General features: G+C 47.6%; 1 pseudogene; it reads left to right on the top strand.

Annotated features, from left to right (window-relative positions):
* The first annotated feature begins 353 nt into the window (after positions 1–353).
* Positions 354–6055, top strand: LOC129112864 (toll-like receptor 2; annotated as a pseudogene).
* Positions 6056–7207: the final 1152 nt, after the last annotated feature.

Here is a 7207-nt window from a genome sequence, read left to right as displayed (position 1 = left end):
AACTAAGAAAAGATATTACTCCAGGGACTACCTAGGATACACTGAGCTCCTCCCTCCTCTTTTCTCCCTCCATCTTTATGGATTCATGTCCTATTTATGCACATTACAGACATTGCTTCTTCCCTGGAGTCTTTGTGCTTTCTCGCCTCGCAGGTTTCCATAAATCGTGGCTGTACCTGGACTGTGGTCGTGCCTCCTGCTGTGGCCCTGCTGACACCTACTGCTACTACCATTATTATTATTAGTCACATTACTTTTATTATTCCCAGTACCATTACGCTTATTGGCTTTGCTTCTACCCTGGAGTCTTTGTGCTTTCTCGACTCGCAGGTTTCCATGAATCGTTGTGGTACATGGGCCGTGGTCGTGCCTGCTGCTGTGACCCGACTGACGCTAAAATAGTGGCTGCCTCTTACAGCAGCTCCTCACCTGTGAGCCTTTTCCTTTAAATTGTGTTTTTTTTTGTTACTTCTGTTACTTTTTTTTTTACTTATTTAATTTTGTAAACATTTTGCACTATGGCAGTGAAACTCGTAGACTTTCACGTGGTCTACCTGCAGTTTTCTGCACTTTTCACCTCCGTGCCCGGAGGCTCAGCCCGCAGCCATGGCCCCCTTTGTTTACAGCAGGGGTCAGCTGTTAGCGCTCCGGGACACGGCGCCGCTGCTGCCGGAGGAGAGACCCGAGGTTCCCCGTGAGCTGAGGAGGAGGAGACGGGGATGCCGTGCTGGGGCAGAACGTCGCGCCAGGAGCAGACGTTTTAAACCCGTCCTCCCCTCCATCATCATGGGAAACGTACGGTCTCTCCCCAACAAGATGGACGAGCTCTCAGCACTGACTCGCCATCAGAGGGAATACCGGGAGTGTAGCGTCATGGTGTTCACGGACATGGCTCACGGAGATGACTCCGGACACCAACGCTGCACTGGACGGGTTCCGCATCATCCGGGCAGACAGGACAGCGGAGAGCGGTAAGAGGAAGGGAGGAGGTCTGGCAGTGTTTGTGAATAATAGATGGTGTAACTCTGGGCACATCACTGTTAAGGAGCAGACCTGTACAGAGGACATTGAGCTGTTGGCCGTTAGCATGAGGCCGGTATATTTACCGAGGGAATTCTCGCACGTTATCACAATAGCTGCGTATATTCCCCCCTCTGCTAACGGAGAAGCGGCCTGTGACGTCATACACTCGGCGACAAGCAGGCTGCTGACACAACATCCCAATGCCCTCCTCCTCCTCTCTGGTGACTTTAACCATGCCCCTCCGTCCTCCACTCTGCCCACCTTCACCCAGTACATCACCTGCCCCACCAGAGACAACAGAACCCTGGACCTACTGTATGCCAACACCAAGGAGGCATACAGCTCATCACCCCTCCCTCCCTGGGAAGATCTGACCACAACCTGGTGCACCTCCGGCCTGTGTACAAACCTCTTGTGCACAGGCAGCCAGCTGTGACCCGCACAGTCAAAAGATGGTCCGATGAAGCCGAGGAGGCTCTTAAGGACTGTTTCGACTCGACTGTGTGGGAAGTGTTCAGTGATGCCCATGGGGAGGACATCGAGGGTCTCACAGACACGATAACGGAATACATAAACTTTTGTGTGGAGAACACCGTACCCACCAGGACTGTACGGTGTTTTTCCAACAGCAAACCCTGGATCAATCCGGATATAAAGACCCTCCTCAAGGAGAAGAAGAGGGTCTTTAGATCAGGAAACAAGGAGGAGCTGAGGACTGTGCAGAGGGAGCTGAGGAGGAAGATAAGGGAGGGGAAAAATATCTACAGGACGAGGATGGAGGATCAGCTGCAGCAGAACAACATCAGCGGAGTCTGGAAGAGCCTCAAGGCCATGTCTGGCCACAAGGGGCCCAACCAACAACCTGTGGGGGACCAACAGTGGGTGAATGATCTGAACTCATTCTTTAACAGATTTGATCAGCCACCCACCCCTCCCCCCACCCAGACCTCCCTGCCGCTGCAGCCCCCATCGTCTGCACCCCCTGTGGATTACCCCCCTCTTCTTCCTTCTCCTCCACCCCCTTTTCCACAACACTCGGCTCCCCTCCACACTCCTCAAACACTGCACACCTCCAACACCCCACCCCCACCCCCACTCCAACAACCTACAGCACACAGCCCCCTTCCCCCAACTTGTCCCTCTCAATCAACCAGGTGAGAAAAGAACTGAGGAGAATAAAGGTGAGAAAAGCCACGGGTCCGGACGGCATCAGCTCAAGGCTCCTCAGATCCTGCGCAGACCAGCTGTGCAGGATTGTGGAGCACATCTTCAACTTGAGCTTGAAGCTGGGGAGGGTACCACAGCTATGGAAGACGTCCTGCGTGGTACCAGTCCCAAAGACCCCGGGGGCCAAGGACTTCAGCAGCTTCAGGCCGGTGGCTTTAACATCCCACCTGATGAAGACCCTGGAGCGGCTGGTCCTTGTGCACCTCCGCCCCCTGGTGACCTCATCTTTGGACCCTCTTCAGTTCGCCTATCAACCTGGCATCGGGGTGGATGACGCTGTCATCTACCTGCTACAAAGATGCCTTTCTCACCTGGAAAAGGCTGGAAGCACTGTGAGAGTCATGTTCTTCGACTTCTCCAGTGCCTTCAACACCATCCAGCCTTTGCTTCTGAGGGACAAGCTGGAGCAGACCGGGGTGGACCACCACCTCACTGCATGGATACTGGACTACCTCACCAACCGTCCACAGTATGTGAGGATAGGGGAGTGTGAGTCAGATCGGGTGTCCTGCAGCACGGGGGCCCCACAAGGAACCGTTCTGGCTCCATTCCTCTTCTCCATCTACACTTCGGACTTCACATATAACTCTGCTACCTGCCACCTGCAAAAGTTCTCTGACGACTCTGCAATCGTCGGCCTCATCCCCGCCGGCGATGAGAGGGAATACAGAGAACTGAACCAGGACTTCATAGGATGGTGCCGGCGGAACTGCCTCCAGATCAACTCTGGTAAAACCAAAGAGCTGGTGGTGGACTTCCGCCGGGGAAAACACTGTCCTCCGGAACCAGTGAACATCCAGGGACAGGACATTGAGATTGTGCAATCTTATAAGTACCTGGGTGTTCACTTGAACAATAAACTGGACTGGACTAATCATTCAAATGCACTGTATAAAAAGGGTCAGAGCAGACTCTATCTGCTGAGGAGACTGAGGTCCTTTGGAGTGCAGGGAGCACTCCTGAGGACTTTTTCAACTCCGTGGTGGCATCAGCCATCTTTTATGGAGTGGTCTGCTGGAGCAGCAGCATCTCAGCAGCAGACAAGAAGAGACTGAACAAGCTTGTCAGGAAGGCCAGCAGTGTGCTGGGGTGTCCATTGGATACGGTGGAGGTGGTGGGAGACAGGAGGGTGATGGCCAAGCTGTCATCCCTGATGAACAACACCTCCCACCCCATGCAGGACGCCCTGGCAGCTCTGTGCAGCTCCTTCAGCCACCGGCTGCTTCACCCCCGGTGTGTGAAGGAGAGGTACCGCAGGTCCTTCCTTCCTGCTGCTGTCAGGTTACACAACCAGCTCTGCTCCCAGCAGACCACATGACACATGACAATAAAAACACTGTGCAATAATAGTTAATATAGTTTTTTTTTTCTGTCTGTAAATATTATATTATATATAGTTATTGTGTTTTTCTACTGTTTTTATTGCTTATTTATAATACTTGTTTTTTTATTTTATTTTTATTTTTTTATTTTCATTTTTATTTTTATCTTGTCTTTCTTTACTATGTCTCTTGTGTGCACTTTAACTCTATGCTGCTGTAAGCCTGCAAATTTCCCCGCTGCGGGACTAATAAAGGATTATCTTATCTTATCTTATCTTATCTTACACCCCCTGCTACTTCCATTATTATTATTCGTCACATTACTATTACTATTCCCTATATCATTATTATAATTCTACTATAGTCATTGCTGCTGTTATTATAAGTAGTCTTAATTTCTTCTTTCGTAACTCTGTTTACTACTCTTATTATATGAATAATTTATGTCATATACATTGAATGTGTTGTAGATCTGTTATGTTGTTCATTCTGTACACATGACATCTATTGCATTTCTGTCCAATCTGGGAGAAGGATCCCTCCTCTGTCGCTCTCCCATAGGTTTCTTCCTTTTTTCTCCCTGTTAAAGGGTTTTTAGGGGAGTTTTTCCTGTGCCGATGTGAGGGTTCCGGGACAGAGGATGTCGCATGTGTGCAGATTGTAAAGCCCTCTGAGGCAAATTTGTCATTTGTGATTTTGGGCTATACAAAATAAATGTAAAGTGGTTGGTAGTGACTCATACGCTTTGACTTAGACTTACTTTGATAGCGCTTATAGTTAGGGCTGGCTCAGATTCGCCCTGGTCCAGCCCAAGCTATCGCTTTGTGTTAGTTCTGGTGGACTACGCAACGCGATATCCTGAAGCTGTGCCGCTGCGCACTATCTCTGCAAAGAGTGTTGCACAGGCACTGTTTCAGGTCATCTCCCGAGTTCGAATCCTGAAAGAGATTCTGACCGACCAGGGCACCTCGTTTATGTCACGCACACTAAGGGAACTGTACGGATTATTGGGCATCAAGGCAATTCGGACTAGCGTTTACCATCCACAGACCGATGGCCTTGTCGAGCGCCTGAATAAGACTTTGATGTCCATGATCGTAAGTGGCTTGACCCTCTGTTGTTTGCAGTGCAGGAGGTGCCCCAGGCCTCCACAGGATTTTATCCCTTTGAGCTGCTGTTTGGCAGAAAACCACGTGGGGTTCTGGACTTAGTTAAGGAAAACTGGTAGGGGGGTCCAAGCCCAAGCAAAAATGAAATTCAATACGTCCTGGACCTGAGAGCAAAACTCCACACACTTGGGCAATGTTCACGGGAGAATTTGCTCAGGGACCAGGAGCGTTAACAACGCCTGTACAACAGAGGGGCTAGGCTGAGACAATTTGCACCGGGAGATAAAGTACTTGTATTACTTCCCTCTTCCAGCTCCTCTTGACTTATCCAAGACAGGAATCACAGCCATAACGCAAGAGGATCTGGCTCAGTTTCTGAAGCTGATAAACCTCAAACTCAGCTCCAACAGCATCCAGGACATCGCTGCAAATCTTAGCGCTCTGGTTCTACTCAGTCTCTACATAAACCAGAACGCTATCACATATTTTTCTAGGGAGGTCTTGGCAGGATTACCCAGACTTCAGACCCAGAAAGCCAGAAGCAATCCATTTGTCTGGTCATGTGACTCCCATTGGTTCGTCACTGTTCTCAACAAGTCTATGCTCCTGGACTGTTCCTTAGATTATACATGCAGCACACCGCCCATCTTATGTGGGTCTGTCACTCTCAGAGTAAAGAACCAGTGAGCTGTCATGTGAGATATGGCTTTAAGCTGCTGTTGCTATTCCTGTAATAATAGTTATATCTGCAGCCATGGGTGTGGTTTTCTATAAATGTGAGGGATTGTGGTAAACAAAGATGTTATGGGTGTGGATCAGGGTGAAGAGGAGAGGCAAGAAATGCTCCAGCATTTTGAAGAATGTATGCTTTGATTTTCATTCATTCATCTCCTACCGTCTTCAGGACTCGGACTGGGTGGACAGCCAGCTTGTGCCCTCTCTGGAAGGTGCAGGGTTGTCACTCTGCGTTCAAGAGCGTGACTTTGTCCCTGGTGAGTTGATCATAGACAACGTTATCAACTGTGTCGAGTCCAGCTACAAGACGCTGTTTGTCCTCTCCAAACATTTAGTCCAGAGCGAAATGTGCAACTAAGAGCTGTTTTTTTGCGCAGAGCCATCAGTGTCCAGCAGGACTCCTTAGTTTTCATATTAATGGAGCCCATTCCCGCTGACTCTTTGCCCAAGAAGTTCTTGGGACTTAGAAGTTTACTGATGCAGCAGATGTACCTCGAGAGGCCGAAGGATGAACGGAAGCAGCATGTTTTCTGGGCAAATCTTAAATCCATGCTGCATATGGCAGACAGATCTATGGTTCTGAAGGATATGGCTTTGGCCATTGCAGATACGGCACCTCTAGTTACAGACCAATTGTAAGAGCTCAAAGGATAGGTTCTAATTTTTTCAAGTCTATCTAAAAAAGAAATACCCGCATGTAGACAGTTTTTGGTCACTCTAATGGTTCTTTTTATAATAATAATAATAATCAATCCTTTATTAGTCCCACAATGGGGAAATTATTTCTCTGCATTTAACCCATCCCGGAGGAGCAGTGGGCTGCAATGAAGCGCCCGGGGAGCAACTTGGGGTTAGGTGTCTTGCTCAAGGACACCTCGGCATGTTGCCGGTAGAGGGGTTTGAACCACCAACCTTGTGGTTACGGGACAAGCGCTCTACCTCATGTGCCACAGCCGCCCCCGCCTTCCTGTCCATACTGACCCTGAAGAGATCTCTTCAATATCAGTGTGAGTGATGTGTGACAAAAATGCATTCCAAAGTTCAGCCGAAGCTAACAAGGCTTCGGTCTGAATTAGACAAATCAAGTTATTTCCTAAAGATTCTGTCTTACTAATGTAAAAATGCCTTTTTGTGCTTCCACAGACAGTGTTTCCTGGCCTTGTCATGGCAGAGAGCTAATAACACAAAGTAGGAATATGGTACTGAAAAACAGTGACTCTGGAAGATACCTACTTTTCTTGTCCAACTCAAACTGCTAAAGCCTCATATTACCCTCAGATGAACTTTGAGAAAAATGTGAACCAATCCTTTAATCACAAAATGAAGATTGGTTCTGTATCTGTAGTTGGGGTACAATATACAGTACATTTCAGAAGTTGTAAATACCGATTGAGTGTTGTAAATAGTCATCATTCACAACCCAAGTTTCAGTACCATTACCAAACAATAATTTTATTTCAAAGCCTCTGTCATTCTTAACACATTTGTTTTGAAAAACGTGTTTTATTTAACAAAAGCAGCTAAATAATTGAATTATGACTAGTCATATCTCAGTTTAGTTAATGTTAAGTTAGTTAAAATGGTTTGGCATTGAGGTTGTACAGAAATAGCAGCTGCTCGCTGTAAACAGTATTATTTTCTGACAGTAAAGAACATAATTAATAAGAAATATCCAGATTTCAGCGGTATGAAATATTTCAATATATTTTCCCATCAGAGATATATATATATATAATTGTTCTGCATTGTGGCTTTGTGTTTTTGTCCTCTGTTTAGAGTCTCTTTTAAGTC

Source organism: Anoplopoma fimbria, chromosome 23 (assembly GCF_027596085.1).
Source record: "Anoplopoma fimbria isolate UVic2021 breed Golden Eagle Sablefish chromosome 23, Afim_UVic_2022, whole genome shotgun sequence".
Taxonomy (NCBI): Eukaryota; Metazoa; Chordata; class Actinopteri; order Perciformes; family Anoplopomatidae; genus Anoplopoma; species Anoplopoma fimbria.
The sequence above is the reverse complement of the archived record's forward strand: the minus strand, read 5'-3'. Positions and strand labels throughout refer to the sequence as shown.